At 40.3% G+C, this 18301-nt stretch overlaps 1 protein-coding gene across 2 annotated transcripts in view; it reads left to right on the top strand.

Annotated features, from left to right (window-relative positions):
- The first annotated feature begins 1213 nt into the window (after window positions 1–1213).
- The window catches only part of syt19 (synaptotagmin XIX), a 155624-nt gene continuing 138536 nt past the window's right edge, over window positions 1214–18301 (top strand). For both annotated transcript variants that reach the window (XM_067993997.1, XM_067993998.1), the window contains exon 1: window positions 1214–1292. The gene's annotated coding sequence lies outside the window, so the exon portion shown is untranslated. The remainder of the gene's footprint in view (window positions 1293–18301) is intronic.

Here is an 18301-nt window from a genome sequence, read left to right as displayed (position 1 = left end):
TCTTACAGACATTCTGAATCCTAGGTCAATAAAATATTTTCCGTGACTAATACCACACCATGCCATGCCACCACCCCCACCTGAAAGAGAAAGAAGCAAAAAGAGCTAAGGAAATGGTAGCAAAGGATAAACACAGAAAAAGAAGCGGAAGAGGAGAGACAGAGAGAGAAACAGCAACACGAAGACAACAGAGACAGGTAAGAGAGAGACTATATTGTCTGCCTTATCACGTGCAATGTCATGAGAGTATATTAAAAACAGTACATCTAGTGAATGCAGATGTGACACTCCAGATCTGACACTTTGTTAAAGATGACGGTTGCTTCTAAGCTGCAGTCTAAAGCTGATAAGCACATTCCAATCTTCAAAGTCCCATAACCAACAAAAATCAAACTCTGATTGACCTTGCTGTCAGCATTGGCTTAGTGGTAGCTAAATTTGTTGCATATTCAGGGGTTGCTTAAGATCCCTAATAACTTTGGGCTGTTACAAAACCTTTTATTTACTCTGTTTAATTCAAAATATGCCAGTACATTAAGTGATGAAATAAGTATATGCATATTAAAAAAAAAATCAGGTAATTGTTCACAAATGAGATTGACCGTGAAGATCTGGTAAGACTAAATGGGAGGTTGTTTTCTTTCTAATGTCCTACAAAAAAATGTACCTACAAGTAAAATACAAGCTCCTTCTAGTTTAGTTTTGACCACTTTTAGATCAAAGGATAAAGTATTGGAAAACATCCAAAGTGGGTCAGACTCAATGAACCACAGCCTGTTACTGTGTGACTAAGAAGGAAGGATTGTACTGGCATTATACTACTATGGCTCCCCATGTCCAGCCACCCCATAAGTGACAAAACTAAATATTGTTTCCAGGAAAAATTATTTTGGTGTTATGGCTATCTCAAAATCCTAGAACATTTCCCACAAACAAAAGGAAACTGGACACCGCACACTCATCCTGGTAAAGCGCATATAGTCAATCAATGCAACTATTGTTATTGCGAGTATTTTCGTCTGTGTATTTACATTTTGCTTCCTGATTCAGTTCACTGGAAAATGGTGTCAAATAACCTCCAAAACGTCTTCGTTCTGCATTCTTGTTAAACTAGAATATAAGCACCTTATCAACGAAGGAGGAGAGTTTAAATATTAACCAAAGCGTTCACTGGCTGATTTGAATATTGCCTCACTTGTTCCACTTGTGTCCGTCTACATTTAATTCTCAGGAACAGAAAGTCTTGCCAAGTCAACAAAGATTATCTTTTTCCGGTAGATTTTAATTTACAGGTAAAGTGAGTGGAATTTCTTTATCCCTAAACTTAAAATTTGACTTAGTTATTTTTATTGCTTATTTATGAATCTAAACTAAGGTTAGGACAACTGCTTACTACAAACCTGAAACCTGATTGCATTATGTCGGTCTGCTAACCTGTTTACTTTTCACAGCATATGAAATCCTATTATAGGTAAAACACAGCATTGAAAATAAACGGGTCAATTTTGCAAAAACACTAAAGACAGTTGTTCTTTTTGTTGATTCATTATTAAGTTACATGCAAGTAAAATCTTTAGCAAGTTTGTGTATGTCAGTGTGCGTAATCACAACATCAATCTGCTGTCGCGGTTTTCTGGATTTTGTTATTGTGGTTATCTGCAATACTGGACATAAATAGTTGCTTACAGGTTTAATTATAGCTCCGAGAATTTATCCAGCTTAGCCATGCAGCCAAGAAATTTCAAGTTTGATTCCTGGTCTGTGCTGAGTTAGAAGTGTTACAGTTGGCTTCAGCACTCCTGATTTAGGAAGGGGAAAATCGGCGTGAGTTCCCACTCTTGACTGTTATCCAGCTACTCCTACTGGAAGTTTGTCTGGATGTTGAATTAAAACCGGATTAGGCTTGCCTGTTGAATAGCACACTAATGCATATAGTCATGGCTCACGTATGAATAATGGCTACTTAGGTAAAGTACCAAAGGATGATATCTGTGTAACTGTACCCCAGTAAATAGTCATTGCCATCAGAAAAGGAAAGGAGGAGAGAAGATTGCCTAGTAAAGAAAAAAAGTATAAAAACTTGCATTTTACAGCTTAAATGTTTGATGTTGGCCATAAACAGTTGCTGAAACTTCATTAGTCTGAAGCACAGAAATATGCTTCTTTAGTTCTGAGGCTTGCTAATACTGGGTTCCCTTAAGCTGCAGCTCAATATAGTGAAGTGTTATTCATGGGACGATTTCTCATATGTATGTTTTAACTTCATGTTGAGAACCAGGAGTGGCACCTCTTGTATATTTTAGGGAAGTCAAATATTTAACATGGATTCTTGTCTGGATGCCAAAATTTAAATTAGGAATAATCTGTGTATTGTGTAGCTGCTAAGTCAGATGTCCTTGTGGCTTTCTTTTTTTGTACGTGGCTAACTGGAGTTGGTAAGTTAAAACAGAGCAAATCTTAAAAGACAAAGCTCGACAAAGTTTGTTACTATAGTAATCTAAGAATGGTTCCAGGGATGAGGAACTCCAGTTACGTGGATAGACTGGAGAAGCTGGAGTTGTTCTCTCTAGAGCAGAGAAATTTAAGAGGAGATTTGATAGAGGTGTTCAAAATCATGACTGGTTTAGATAAAGTAAATAAAGAGAAACTGTTCCCATTGGCAGAAGGGTCGAGAACCAGAGGACACAAATTTAAGGTGATTGGCAAAAGAACCAAGGCAACATGAGGAAAAACTTTTTTACGCAGCAAGTAGTTATGATCTGGAATGCAGTGCCTGAAAGGGTGGTGGAAGCAGATTCAATCATGGCTCTCAAAAAGGAATTGGATAAATACATGAAGGGAAAAATTTGCAGGGCTACTGGGAAAGAGTAGGGGAGTGGGACTAACTGGATTGCTCTTACAAAGAGCTGGCACGGGCTCTATGGGCTGAATGACCTCCTTCTGTGTTGTAACCATTCTATGATTCTATGATTCTAAGTTAAACAATTGAACTTGCAATAATACAATGCAAAATATGCTGTTTTCCTGATAACATACAAAAGCTTAGCATTGAGACGGGTAGACTAGTAACCCATTTCACACTGGGCTACGGCAGGCACCTGTTCCTAAAATCTTGTCATTTTTGGACGTGCTTGGATGTAAAGATCTATTCCAGTATAAAGGTGCTACAAATTGCTAGGGAATACAAAAAAAATGAACCTATCATGTACTGAAGAGAGAATATGAAATGTGTACATTATGAAGGGGTATCTATTAGCAAAATAGGAAGGCAAGGGGGTTTAGATTATTGATCAGTCATTGAGAGTATCAACAAGGCTAATAATTTACTGGGATCATCTCAAAAGGCCAATTAACATTGAAAAATTACTATAATCTTGTACAGATCATTGGTGATGCCATATTTGGAGCACTATGTGCAGTTTTGGGCATGCTACATTAAAAATGCACTGATATATTAGAGAATGACAAGGACGATGTGGCAAAAATGGAAATTTCCATTTTTATTTTATATAATTTTAAAAATAGCTAGGGTTGGAATAGAGGTTGTTCTCCTTCACTAAGGTTCAAAATGATTAGTTTGTGAGAAAGAAGGAAATGCCTTTTGTTCATAAATCAGTTCAGATAAAGATACTTTGATTCTGACACAACAGGTTCAAAGCATGTTAGCGCATGTAGCTTGACGGATGTAGATGTAATTCCTCTGGTTCTCCAGCAACTGTGATTTAACTGCTGGTTGCAATGGCATCATGCTCTTGGTTGCTAACCGAATGGAAATCCATTGTGAAATGTTATTTAAGATTAGTCTCATGTCATTATTATTTTGATGACTAGTGCAATCAATGGTAGGTGGTATCATCTTCAAGGAATATGCTTGAACTCCAAAGCAAAACATCCTTATAATCCAGGGACTATCACATGGTCTTTAATTTTTTTTATCTGCCTGCTCTCTATACAGAATAGAAGGGCAATGCTCTGTAAGAAAAAAATCTTATGTATATAACACCAAATACTTTGTTGAGAGACCTTGGATTCCGTTTAATGTAGTAATGAACCCACTTTGTATGTCATGTAAGCTTGATTACTGCACTGAATAGTTTCTCATCCCTCTTTGTGCATCTCTATATTATTTGATCTGTACAAAGATCCTAACACAGTTAAACTCTGGATAATAAATTTCAACATCTCTAACTTCCAATTTTCAAAACATGAGCCATGAAGGCACAAAAGATTTGCCAATTTTTATCCATCCTTTGTAATTGAAAATCCATTAAAAACAGCAGAAATCAATAGTATTTCCTTCTATTAACTTTAAATATTCTATGAAACAATTCTACAGTACAAGTAACTACTCCCGATCGTTATCACAGAGATAGCAGAGATCCTTTAACCATTATTTTTCTTCTTCATGGTCATTTTGGTTTGACCACCATCAATCACAAGATCAAAGGGTCAGTTTGCTAACAGCTATCACATTTCAGTAAAACATGATTAAACAAAGAGTTACTTCAAGATGTCCCAATATTTTAACACAGCAATTCACGCTCACCAATACTCAACACAACTTAACTTCAAATCACTCGACATTTACTTCAAATCATTAAGCATTTAAGAAATTCAAAATGCCAATTTTTATGTGATGATCTTGTGTCTGGAATTTGAGACGCTCACCGTTTCCTTAAAAGAACCTGAATTTTATGTGGCCACAGCAAAAATCTGGTTTCCATAATTTAATAGGTCAATAAACGTCAATAACTCCAATTTTAATTCATCAATATTTGAATTAAACATAAGACAAAACAGATATTAAACACAAGACAAACAGATAAAATTATCAATATAGCACATGCTTACTAAAATCCACTACATTACATTGTCTTTCGTTTTGTTCTTTCTTCAGGCGTGCCTTTCCTACAAACTGTAAAAATACTGGAAATAACTGATTCACAGCTAAACAAAACCTTTGTTACATTACACAAAAAGGGAAACACATAACAAACATTAAAAAGGGCCATTGCCCACAACAGCGAAAAGAAAGCACTCACAATGAGAACAGACTTTTTAAAGAGACAGTACACGGAAAACAAAAGAACACTTGTGACCCTTTCCCTTTCTCCTTCTTGATTCCATCATAGAACCCCATTCTGTACCAACTGAAAATCTCAAGCTCACAGTCTGTGTCCTCACCCAAGCCTGGTGTGGTGAAGGACCCTGCATCTTTTTGTTCTTCTTTATTCCTCATCTTTCAACCTACCCTTCTGAATTTCAACTTCCTCTCTCAACCTCCCTAACTCCTGTGGCTGAAACAACAAGACACCCACTTTCCTGTCCTCTTTAATTCCTTTCTCCTTTTCCAGATTTTTTAATCTTAGTCTCCACCTCACACAAAGTCTGACAGGTTTTAACTAATACAGTACTAGTTCCCATGTTCTCATTGTCCTCCTGCACAATCTTATCCACATTTGCTTGATTTTGAATCCATTTTGTCACCTTTTGACACAAGTCCCCTTCTGGACTAGTCAAAAACGACACTAAATTTCTTACACATAATTTCTCAAACTTCTTATCTTCTCCCTCTTTCTGAATCCTTTCTCGGGTGGCACTATAAGGCAGTCCCTCTGAGGTCAGACATGCTAACAGCCATGTCACGTCTTTTGGACTCAAGTCCTTGGACAGTTCCATAACCTTACATAGATCTTCGGCCACACTTCTCCGCCTTTGTTACTGGTATGTAATAAAACCTACACTCCCCTCAAGACAACCTCAAGGGCTTTCTACACAACCGATGTGGTGTCTCAAGGGTTCCCTACCCAATCGCCATGGTGATCAATCAGGTCGGCTGAGTCTATCTGTGAAGGGCAAAAAATCAACTCTCTTTGTCAGTCTCCTGGCTGGCTTGTCATTGTTGGAATCCCTTATGCCGGTACGGTGATTCCTTTCAATTAGTCCGAACAGACACCATATTGGTTAGAGAATTGAGGTTTTTATTGTTCACAGATAGCGTTTGATCATTTTATATAACAATCATTGAGCAGTAACAAACAGCCAGCACAGATGGCCCGTTCCTAGTTGTTCCTCGGAGAGTTGTACGGGGTTAGGCTGAAGCCAGCATTTACATCCCCTGGAAGTATGTAACTGTCGGAGAGTTATACAGGGTTAGGCCTGAAGTCAGCATGGATCCCCAGGATATGTCTAACTCTCCTTCTCCTCCGACTGTGGGGCTGCTGGTTAAAAGCCAGTCTTTATAGACCCTACTTCTGCCTGAGGAATATGCAGTTTTGCACGTACTGTTTGCAGGTGGTGGGCTAGATAATAGTATCAGTTCCTCTTTTTCTTATCTGGGCAAGGGTGGTCAAAATTTTCCTGGAATCGGTGCAAAGGTTATTCTGCAAGCGGTACCATTTTCGCTGAAGGAGAACAAAGGTTCGCCAAAATAGCTGACTCAGGCAGTTTCCTGAGGGTCTGCAGCTTTCCTGTTGTCTGACCACATTGATCTGTTAGAAGGGTCAATAGTTTTCCATGCTGCTGCTTCATTATACTTTATCCACTGCCTGGTTCTGTCACCTAATCTTTATTCTTTATCCTGTTTATAGCTGATTAAATATTTAATACATTCTTAGCTTATTTAATAGATTCTTACACAGTGATCTAACAAACATCCTGAATGTCTATGCTATGGAGTTGTTCCATGTTGCCACTGGAGCAGTCACTAACTTTAGCCGATCAGCTGTGCACCAATGCATAAAGCCAGTGATCAATACATTGTTGTGTTAGAACAAGCAATTTAGAATCATAGAATCATAGAAAGGTTACAGCATGGAAGGAGGCCATTCGGCCCATCGAGTCCGCACCAGCTGTATGCAAGAGCAATCCAGTTAGTTCCACTCCCCTGCCCTATCCCCGTAGCCCTGCAAATTTTTTTCCTTTCAAGTACTTATCCAGTTCCCTTTGAAAGCCATGATTGAATCTGCCTCCACCACCCCCTCGGGCAGTGCATTCTAGATCCTAACCACTCGGTGTGTAAAAAAGTTTTTCCTCATGTCACCTTTGGTTCTTTTGCCAATCACCTTAAATCTATGCCCTCTGGTTCTTGACTCTTCCACCAATGGGAACAGTTTCTCTCTATCAACTCTTTCTAGACACTTCATGATTTTGAATATCTCTATCAAATCTCCTCTCAACCTTCTCTGTTCCAAGGAGAACAGAGACGGTATCCCTTTTAGAGTTGTGCCCTCTAGACTATATTGCCTCTCCTCGCTCTTCCTACCGAAATGTATCACTTCGCATTTTCCTGCGTTAAATTTCATCTGCCAGGTGTCCACCCATTCTACCAGCCTGTCTATATTTTCTTGAAGTCTATCACTATCCTCCTCACTGTTTACTACCCTTCCAAGTTTTGTGTCATCTGCAAATTTTGAAATTGTGCCCTGTACACCCAAGTTATTGATATATATCATGAAAAGCGGGGTCCTAGTACCGACCCTTGGGGAACACCACTGTACACCACCCTCTAGTCCGAAAAACAACCGGTCACCACTACTCTCTGCATCCTGTATTTAGCCAATTTTGTATCCATGCTGCTACTGCCCCCTTTATTCCATGGGCTTCGATCTTGATGACAAGCCTATTATGCAGCATTTATCAAACGCCTTTTGAAAGTCCATGTACATTAAATCAACTGCATTGGCCTCATCGACCCTCTGTTACCTCATCAAAAAACTCTATCAGGTTAGTTAAACACGATTTGCCTTTAACAAATCCATGTTGGCTTTCCCTAATCAATCCACACTTGTCCAAGTGACTGCTAATTCGGTCCCGGATTATCATTTCTAAAGGTTTCCCCACCACCGAGGTTAAACTGATTGGCCTGTAGTTGCTGGGTTTATCCGTACAACCTTCTTTGAACAAAGGTGTAACATTTGCAATTCTCCAGTCCTCTGGCACCAATCCCGTATCTAAGGATGTTTGGAAGATTATGGCCAATACCTCTGCAATTTTCACCCTTATTTCCCTCAGCAACCTAGGATCCATCCGGACCAGGTGACTTATCAACTTTAAGTACAGCTAGCCTTTCTAGTACCTCCTCTATCAATTTTTAGCCCATCCAGTATCTCAACTACATCTTCCTCTACTGAGACTCGGGCAACATCTTACTCCTTGGTAAAGACAGATGCAAAGTACTCATAGAGCACCTTGGCCATGCCCTCTGCCTCCATGAGTAAATCTCCTTTTTGGTCCCAGATCAGCCCCACCTCTCCTCTTACTACCCGTTTACATGCCTGTAGAGGACTTTTGGATTTCCTTTTATGTTGGCTGCCAGTCTATTCTCATACTCTCTCTTTGCCCCTGTTATTTCCTTTTTCACTTCCCCTCTGAACTTTCTATATTCTGCCTGGTTCTCACTTGTGTTATCAACCTGACATCTGTCATACGCCCCTTTTTTTTGTTCCATCACTATCTCTTTTGTCATCCAGAGAGCTCTGGCTTTAGTTGCCCTACCTTTCTGCCTCCTGGGAATGTGCCTAGCCTTTACCCGACTGTACTCGACTGTATCCGAACCTCCTGGGTCTCCTTCCCCATGGACTGTCGGCTCCAGCATGACAGATCACTGCAATTGTACAGTGGCAGAAATCTCAAAGGTCCAAGGGGTCTTAGATTGCACCAGGTAACAGGAAAGGATTCCACTCTCTCAACGTACAGCTTTCTTGTGACCAGCAACACAATGTTATATAAGTGAATGTTCGCTTCTCCAGGAGCTGCCATGATGCCTTCATTTTAAATCAGTCGTCATGCCAGTTCTCTTTGACCGAGAAATCAAAGTTCTGGGTTGGCTTCTGGGAGATCAAGGCTATCCTCTGCAACGATGGCTCATGAAATGTGACATGAGCTGAACAATAATGAGGTCCCTTCATACACCAGAGTAAATGCTGAACATACCATTGACATGGTGAAGGTGTGCTTCAGGTGCCTGGATTGATCTGAGGGCATTCTGCAACATATTCTTGCTGCACAACTCTGCCTCAATAAGAGACCTCATTGTGGAAGCACTGGAGGAGGAAGCAAGGAGAGCAGCAGCAGCCTGAAGAGGATATGGAAGACAACATGTTGCTGGTTGCAGGGGACATTTAAGCCACTCTCATACAGGAGACCTTTTCTTCACTTCCATATCAACCGCTGCATTAACAATGATGTCTACATCTCCCCTATTCCATTTACAAATATGCCATCATCTGCAGACCTGTCTCTGTAAGTAACTCACCAAGCTTCAATTCACGCCACCCGATAAAAGCAACTTCCAAACCTTTCCAAGACCAATTAGACCTGATTTCGCAATTCCAGCAAAATTGGATCTGCACACCTGTGCCCACAGGGTGGTGATGGTGGTGGGGGGTGGGGGGGGGGGTGTTGGGCCTTGACAAATTTTGCAATGTTAGCTCTACTACTTTGGATCAGCTACAGTTATAGAAAAAGCTGACCCAGAGAGCTTGGCCTATAGCACATTTGGATGGAAAGTGCAAAAATCAGGTGAGGAAGCAACTTTAAAGGGCTGACATTCACCATTAAAGGGCTGAAGTTCACCATTAAAGGGAATTTGTGGCAAAAAGTGAACTAATTGAGGTAAGTTCTGTCTTCACCATCTGGGCAGTCATCTGACAGAATGCATTTCCTGCCCGTAATAGAAGTCACCCGATTTTCAATCTGGTGAGGATGAAAATTTAACCTATTGTTTCCAATGGTACAATGGAGGTAACATTTTACCCTTGGTGCTGAACAGTTGGAGGTCCTGCTGCAGGCGGAGCTAAGGAAGGTACTCTTATTTAGGACTGAAGGTCACCCTCCAGTAAAAATACAGTTGGTAGCTGCAAGGAGGGAGGTCGCCAATTAAGTCAATGTAGCCACCCATCTCCTTTGTACCTGTCTGCAAACGAGGAAGAAGTGTGTGCTGCTATCAGGAACAAGGCGAAGGTGAGTGTGCTCCTCATTTCTGTACACATTTCTTCTGAGTTCTGATGAAAGGTCTTCGACCTGAAATGTTAACTCTGTTTCTTTCTCCACAGATGCTGCCTCACTTACGGAGCTTTTCCAGCATTTTCTGCATTTATTTCACTTTTCTTCTGAGGCCCATCAAGCAAGACACAAACATAAGTTGGGAACTGCCACACTCTCTTTGAGATACCATTTCAAGCATTGTACACAGCCTTTTTGCTCACGCTGTTTCATTGTATCTAAGTTGCATGGCATACTTTTGTTGATGGTGGAGGTGGCAGCTGAGGAACAGCAAACAGATACGAATGTGTCCAGGATGAGTTGCTTCTTGGTGTTGGGGGGTTTCACAGTGGAATAAGCAGCCCTGGAAGTGGAGGATAGCCCTGTTTTCCTAATTGCCATACAAGTAGTATTTAATCTCCTTCAAATAATGCAGTCACTGTGGACCACCGCACAATGAAAGCATCACAGTTGCTTCCTGTGGAACTGCCACCAACGTGCATGATGATGTTTGTGATCAAATTCCTCCGACATGTTCAGGTGCAGACCCTGGATAGTGATGGGTGTGGTCTGAATGCTTCAGAATGCACTGACATTCCCTTCAGGAACTTCCCTTCGGAATCTCAGTTATGCAGTACGTTTGGAACCTCCAAACAAATATGCATGCTGACCTCTTTCTCCTCCACTGGGGAGTCCTCCTGGAGTGGGGGCGGAGTTTTGCTATGGCAAGCCACACAGGCCACACAGGCCTCCCATAGCATAGTGTTAATGGTGGCCTCAGTGCTACTGATATAAATCCAAAAAAATATTTTAACATTTTTTTCAAATTTACCATAATTTTCCTATCATAACAATATGCCTGTTCATACATGAAAACAGCAGGGAGAAGACAGATTGGCTGCTGTTGCAATTCCATCCCAAGTCCACCCAACTAAAAAATCTAGGCATCTCTCTGAATGTTGCTGTAAACAATTCTGATGATGCCTGCCCCTTTAAGCTGCTGCAGGTCTTTAATCCTGCAGCTGCACAGTATTTATTTTCCAATGAGGCTGACTCCGGAAATCACAGCAGTGTCATGTCTCCACATCACTTCTATTCAGGCTCAGGGCTGTGTGGAAACTCTAAGCAAAGGTGTCAAAAATTGGAAGAAGTGTTTTATTCCCCAGCAGTAACATCACTCAACTTTCTGTGCATAAAAATTCACCAAAGAAAATAAAATTAAAACAGACTGTCAGTACAAACACTTTGTAAATAATGTGCATGGCTTTGTTTTGAAGATGGAACCAAATTCAGTCTCTGTTTATTTCCAACTCTTGGTTTAAGATTTTTCTTGAATATTAGATGGCATACCAGGTAGCAGCTGCTGCCAAGACGGATTTAATCGAGTCAACTGAATGCATTATACTGCATTCCTTTGGTACAGAATGCAAATGACTCCCAATTATATAACTTTAATGTGCATATCGATATCAGCTTTAGCATGGTGTACACCACACATTACCAATACATTTCTGGGTCAAACTGCACCATGATCGGTAAAAATTGTTAATCCTGTGCATTATTATGTTTATCGAGTACAAATTTATTTTAATTATTTTTGGAACTGAAGATGGTTACTACAAGGTGTGATATAAGCATTCTGTGTAGGTGGAAAAGGACAATTCATCAGAATTTGTATGAACATGTTCAGGTAATCATTTGCGTATATGTGACAGGTAATCATTTCCACAGAGAGCTGATCTGTTTAGCTACATGCACTGATGAGATTTTGGCAAGCTTGCCACTTATGTAGGAAGAAGACATTTCTGTGCTTATAACCACTAGCAGGAGGGAGCCAAGCGCAGTTTGCAATGAGCTGCAGATGATTGAAGTTTAATGCTTGGAAGATTTTGGAAAAATGGGACTGTGGTTTTGACATTTTACTTCATTCAGGGAAATATTCTCTGGTCTCATATGTTTCTTTACTTATAATTTGCATTATTCAGCACACTGGGAATAGCATCCATATGTATGCTGATGACGCCCAGTTCTATGTTGTGGTTTGTTCGTCCAATCTAATCTTGGCAAGATTAAAGCCCTCACCCTGACTGCTTGCTCAAGTTGAACCAGGGAATGCCAACCTTACTGTCCAGTTCAACCCAGATCTGAGCTCCAACCCCATATCCTATCCGTCATCCTCCATATTATTATTAATATATGAGCCCAGACAGTAAGGGCTGGCTGGCTATCTTTACCCAACATCCAAACAAGCACATTTCCAGCATGATTCACTGGATGATGATGACAGGAACAGAAATCTTGGATGATTTTCCCCTCCTTAACCAAGGGGCATTTGGATCTTCCTGGTCTGTATGGTTCATTACTCACTTGGTTAACTCACTGAGCTACTGGAGGAGCTTGCAGTCAATTTTCAAGCCTCCCTCAAACCACCATACTGCTGCTTCTCTTTTTTCCCCACCAATTGCTGTTGCCGAATCCAGACCTCAGTGTGGGTAAGACAAATTTGGCACAAAAAGTACTGGGTTATATTGCAAATGGTTCTTTAATAAAATGTGGCATAAAACATGTTCTTGAAAAAGATTACTTGGCCCTTGCTGTTCACTGCCATGTTAGGGAGATGTGTAAATATTGATAACCACTTGGACTGTATGAGGCAGATCATAATTTCTCAATCACTATAGCAGAAGAAGAAAATTTCCTTATAGCTAACTGGATTACTTTTGATGTAGTCACTTTTGGTGCAGTCACTGTTGTTATGTAGGCAAATGCAACAGCCAATTTGTGCACAGCAGGGTCCCACAAACAGCAAATAATTGAATGACCAGATAATCTGTTTGTTGGTGGGAGTTAGCTGAGGGAAGAGTGTTGGCCAGGGCACCAGGAGAACTCCCTGCTTTTCTTTGAATACTGCTGTGGGATCTTTAATGTCCACCTGTGCAAGACTTCCACCTCCCTGGATGACCCACAATGATCAAAGATTAAAAACATTGACTACTACCTTCTATCGTTATCCTTGCCTTGCAAACAGACCGGGCAAACTTGTAAGTGGTGTATGAATGTAGTATAACCTGTTATTTTTGCATTAAACTATCAGAGGTGCTAATTTAGAAAATACTTTGTTGTTGGCAGATGTCAAGAGTTGTGGATTATCTACAATACACTGTGTGTCAGGTATGAGTTGAAGTTGAGAAAGCCTCATGGGCCATAGTAATTTAATATTTTTGTTTGTTTTGTTGACAAATGTTTGTCTATATTTAATAAACCTACAAGGCAGCTGCTTACATCTCAATTTACAATGACCTGCATAACATCCTTTGTGTAGTCTTTTACTGAAGTATAGACTGCTTAGGATATGTTGTTATCTAATTAAAGAACTGAAATCTGATCATTTTTATTTTTAAAATGTCCTCTTTATAGTATTTTTAGACTATAATATAATCAACCAGTTTTGAAAGTGGAAAGGAGCATGTCTGGCCTGTGGTAACACGAGCATTTGGCCGATATGTATTTATATTTCTTCCTTAAATTTTGTTTGATAACGCTCCTGTGAAGCGCCTTTGGACATTTTACTATGTTAAAGGTGCTATATAAATGCAAGTTGTTGTTGTCGTTGTTGGTGTTTATCTGACTGGGTGAATGCTTCTCCAAGAGTTGTAAAGGGACAATAGGGGATATTTGAGTGAGGAGGGAGAGAGGACATAGACCATACTAAAAAAAAAATTGAGGGCTTGTGTCTTCATTCACTGAGTCACTGGTATATATTGCACTGATGTACAAGTTGTTAACCATGAGTAAAAGATACAAAATGTACATTGACATCCCATTACTGCAGTAATACTTTTGTTATTATAATGTATTATGCGATCACTCCATAACTGCCATATCAGCTGTGGCTCAGTTGTTGCACTCTTGCTTCTGAGTCAGAAGGTTGTCGGTTCAAGTTCCACTCCAGAGACTTGAGCACAAAATCTAGGCTGACACTACAGTGCAGTACTGAGGGAGCGCCGTATTGTTGGAGGTGCTGTCTTTCGGATGACATGTTAAACTGAGGCCCTCTCAGGTGGATGGAAAAGATCCCATGGCACCATTTCGAAGAAGAGCAGGGGTGTTCTCACTGGTGTCTTGACCAATGTTTATCCCTCAACCAACATCACTAAAAAGGATTATCTGGTCATTATCAAATTGCTGTTTGTGGGAGCTTACTGAGCGCAAATTGGCTGCCATGTTTTCTACATTACAACAGTGACTACACTTCAAAAATATTTCATTGGCTGAAAAGCGCTTTGGGACGGCCTGAGGTCGTTGAAAGTGCGATATTAATGCAAGTCTTTCTTTAATTGTATATCATCTTTGTAATTTTACCTTTGTTTACGGAACTTAAAAATTAAATGCTAGCACCTTTGTTTATCAGACTTTTCAAGCCCTCTGAAAACTGAATTATTATAATTATTACAATCTTGCTGCCATCTTCACCATCCCAAACAGGCACACTTGCCCAAGATTCCTTAAGACTCGCAACCCTTAACTCTACAAATTACCCTATTTGCACAGAAATCAGTGATTGATTGATTTGACATTACGAGCCTGACATGACTAATCAATCCCCATCAAAAGGCAACCATGACTTTAAAGGCCCTGCTTGCAAAATCCCTCCGATACATTATTGGAAAATCGCCAGTATGTGTCTGTTCTAATTAGATAGATCAATAGTGGGTGACAGAGACCTGGCATTGTTTCAAATCTCTCTGAAGCCACAATGTTCATTTAAAAAGAAACAAGCATTGAAATCATTGCTCAACTGTAGTGACAACCCTGAAATACCACTATATTCCTCTGTGTGATAAAACTGTATTTCACAAAATATCTATGTGTGTATCCTTTTCTCTGTATAAAAATATACAAAAAAAAACATTCACCCAGTTAAACACATGCATGTATATACAGCCTTACTCAAAGTTTTTTTTACATTGTTTTTCAGTTTTAATCTGCGGCAGAAAAATATTTTGTTATCAAAGGTTCTCCTGTCAAATCAGATATTGTTAGTGACAAGATGATGTTGGAGCATTTAAAGTTTACCCAGCTGTTATCTTTCTGGAAGTAAAGCAAATGTGTAAGTGTGAAGAAAATGTCAGAAAACAAAACAATGGAGGTTGGGGCAAGATTTACTCAATTTCTTTCTTTTTGGAATGGGATATTAGGAACGTCACATGCCCATTTCAGAAGTATCTTTGACCCTCTCCCCTGGGTCTTTAGGAGGTCTGTACCTAGCCACTGGTAAGTGCATGAGGTATCTGCTATCTGTGTCCCTTTGATTCATCTTCCTTCTGTGGGAGAATTTTCAGTTTCTACTTATCTCCTCCCCCAGTATCCTGGTCACGATCAAGAACTTGCCATGTGAGAAATCACAGGTTTAAAACTGTGCTCCATGATGCAATACTTTTACACACGAAAGCATAGGTTAGCAGAGTTATTTTGGCAGTAATGTAACTTATGGTGCAATTACCTCAAGGTCATATTTTCCCTATTGAATCAAAACAAAGCCATATTTCATTGCCACAGAAATACTGGTTATTAGTTGATGTACTACACCAACTCAACTGAAGTGGGTTTAACTGCTGCTAACACATGCCCCTTTAGCCATGCAAGTGAATTAAGTAGCCTTCATTAAAATCATAGAAATGATAGAATGAGGCTAATAAAGCAAATGCCTATGCCAGTGCCGGCTCTTTAACTGAAGCTAACTACTCTAATCCCTTTTCCCTGTACCCTTTCATATTCTTCCTTTCCAAATGCTTATCTAATTCCCTATTGAATTATGCTATAGTCCCTGCCTCTGTAGCTACTTGTGATAAAGCATTCCATGTTCTAATAATACTCTATTCTATTGATAATCATGAGTTCTGTATCCCCTTGTTGGACTCCAAGGGTTGATTTTCCTCCCTCCCCCACACCCAAGTGTAAGTCAGGCAGAACTGCAGAACGGAACTACACCTGCCTGTATTTCTGGGATCAGGTAATTTGCATTTTGCAGGCATACCTAGTGCCTGGTCCCGTTAGAAGGAGGGAATTGATGTGCTGCTACAGATGTTAAAGCTCTGCAACTACTTCAAGAGATAATCACTGTTTGGGATGTTGACTGTATTGTCTAGCTGAAGACATGTCCGACAGCAGTCTGCTCCACTCGCCATAAGTCTACTACAGGGTATGGTACAGTTATGGTTAATGGAGCTATGTTGGATTCGAGAGAAATAGGGGAAAAGAAAAATGACTCTGAAGGATGAGGAATGGCATTGAAAGTGCAGGACTGTGTGTTATTTTCACCTCTTGAGTGACACAATCAATAATATATGCCATCAGTGATATGCTGACCTGAAACCACCCTCTTTGATTATCATTGTATTACTGTAGCTGCGCTGGTAACAACAGCCATGAATATCTATATTACATGATCCTCCAGGCACTGTAGGGAATTATATTGCCATTGTATCCAGCAGCCTAATGCTCATGAGAGATTCCAGGTTCATGTTTGCCAGCAGATGACGTGCAACAGGTAGTAATGATTTTATGCAATAGTAGAGTTTTCACAGGTTCTGGATGTAGTTGACTTGACCAATATGAAAGCAAGAGCACCGTAACACAATGTCATTGAGATAGTGTACATAAATCACATCTACTAGGTGATGATTATGCAAGTTGTAAATGATGCAGAACAGAGCCCGCGTGACTTTCATTTAGAACCAATGCTGTCTATGCTTTGGTTATTTAAACAAAGGAACATGGGAACAGGAGTGGGCCATTCAGCCCCTTGAGCCTGTTCCGCCATTCAGTTAGATCATGGCTGATCTGTACCTCAACCCCATTTACCCACCTTTAATCCATATCCCTTGATACCCTTACCCAACAAAAATCTATCAACCTCAGTCTTGAAAATTTCAATTGACCCAGCATCCACAGCCTTTTGAGGGAGAGAGTTCCCGATTTCTACTACCCTATGTATGAAACAGTGCTTCCTGATTTCACTTATGAACGGCCTAGCTCTCATTTTAAGATTGTGGCCCCTTGCCCTGGATTCACCCACCAGAAGAAATAGTTTCTCTTTATCTACTCTACCAAATCCTTTTATCATTTTAAACAACTCAATTAGATTACCCCTCAATCTTCTACACTAAAGGGAATATAAGCCAAGTTTATGCAACTTGGCCTCATAATTTAACCCCCGGTATAATTCTGGTGAATCTATGCTGCACCCCTTCCAAGACAAATATATCTTGCTTGAGGTGCGGTGCCCAGAACTGAACTCAGTACTCCTTGGGTCTGACCAAGACTCTATGCAACTAAAGCATAACTTCCTGGGGAAAGAGCGGGGGAGTGGGACGAATTGGATATTTCTTTCAAAGAACTGGCACAGGCATGATGGGCCGAATGGCCTCCTTCTGTGCTGTATGATTCTATGATTCCTCACCTTTGTATTCCAGCCCCGAATAAAATTGATGAACTCCATATTTAAGACATGGGTGACGTTGATAATGGACTAAACTCTTGGTTTATGAGTCCAGTATGTGATATTCATAACCCTGCAGAGCATAAATGTGATAAAAAAACCCAGGTGAGAATTTCCGCTGGGTTCACATGATCTCGCACCATAACTTTAGCAAAAATGCTGGAGAAATGGTGTAAACGGCCATTTTTAGCTGTTTCTCTGGTGGTTCTGCCAACTTTCGCCAAAGTTACATACGTGAATTTTGATGGTTCAATTTAGTCTTAAATTTTCATATGAAAAGGGAGAATATATCTTCTGTACTGTTTAGCAGTAACTACGTCTGGTTAGTGTATCGTTACACCCACATGTAGGAGCATTAACCAGTACGTTTCCGACCCAACGAGGAAGGAGGCATTGATGGACTTGGTTCCAGGGAATGAGACGGCCAAGTGGAGCAAGTGTCAGTGGGGGAGCATTTAGGGATCAGCGATCATAGTATCATAAGGCTTAGAATAGTTATGGAAAAGGACATGGACCACTCTAAAATAAAAATACTCAATTGGAGGAGGGCCAATTTCAATGGGATGAGAACAGATCTGGCCCGGGTGAATTGGAATCAAAGATTGGCAGGCAAAACTGTAATTGAACAGTGGGCGGCCTTTAAAGAGGAGATGGTTCGAGTACAGTCTAGACACATTCCCATGAGGCAGAAGGGTAGGGCAACTAAAGCCAGAGCTCCCTGGGTGACAAAAGAGATAGTGAGTAAGATGAAATGGAAAAAAGGGGCGTATGACAGATGTCAGGTTGATAACACAAGTGTGAACCAGGCAGAATATA

This window comes from Heptranchias perlo, chromosome 12 (assembly GCF_035084215.1).
Source record: "Heptranchias perlo isolate sHepPer1 chromosome 12, sHepPer1.hap1, whole genome shotgun sequence".
Classification (NCBI taxonomy): Eukaryota; Metazoa; Chordata; class Chondrichthyes; order Hexanchiformes; family Hexanchidae; genus Heptranchias; species Heptranchias perlo.
This window is presented reverse-complemented; position numbering and strand designations above follow the sequence as displayed.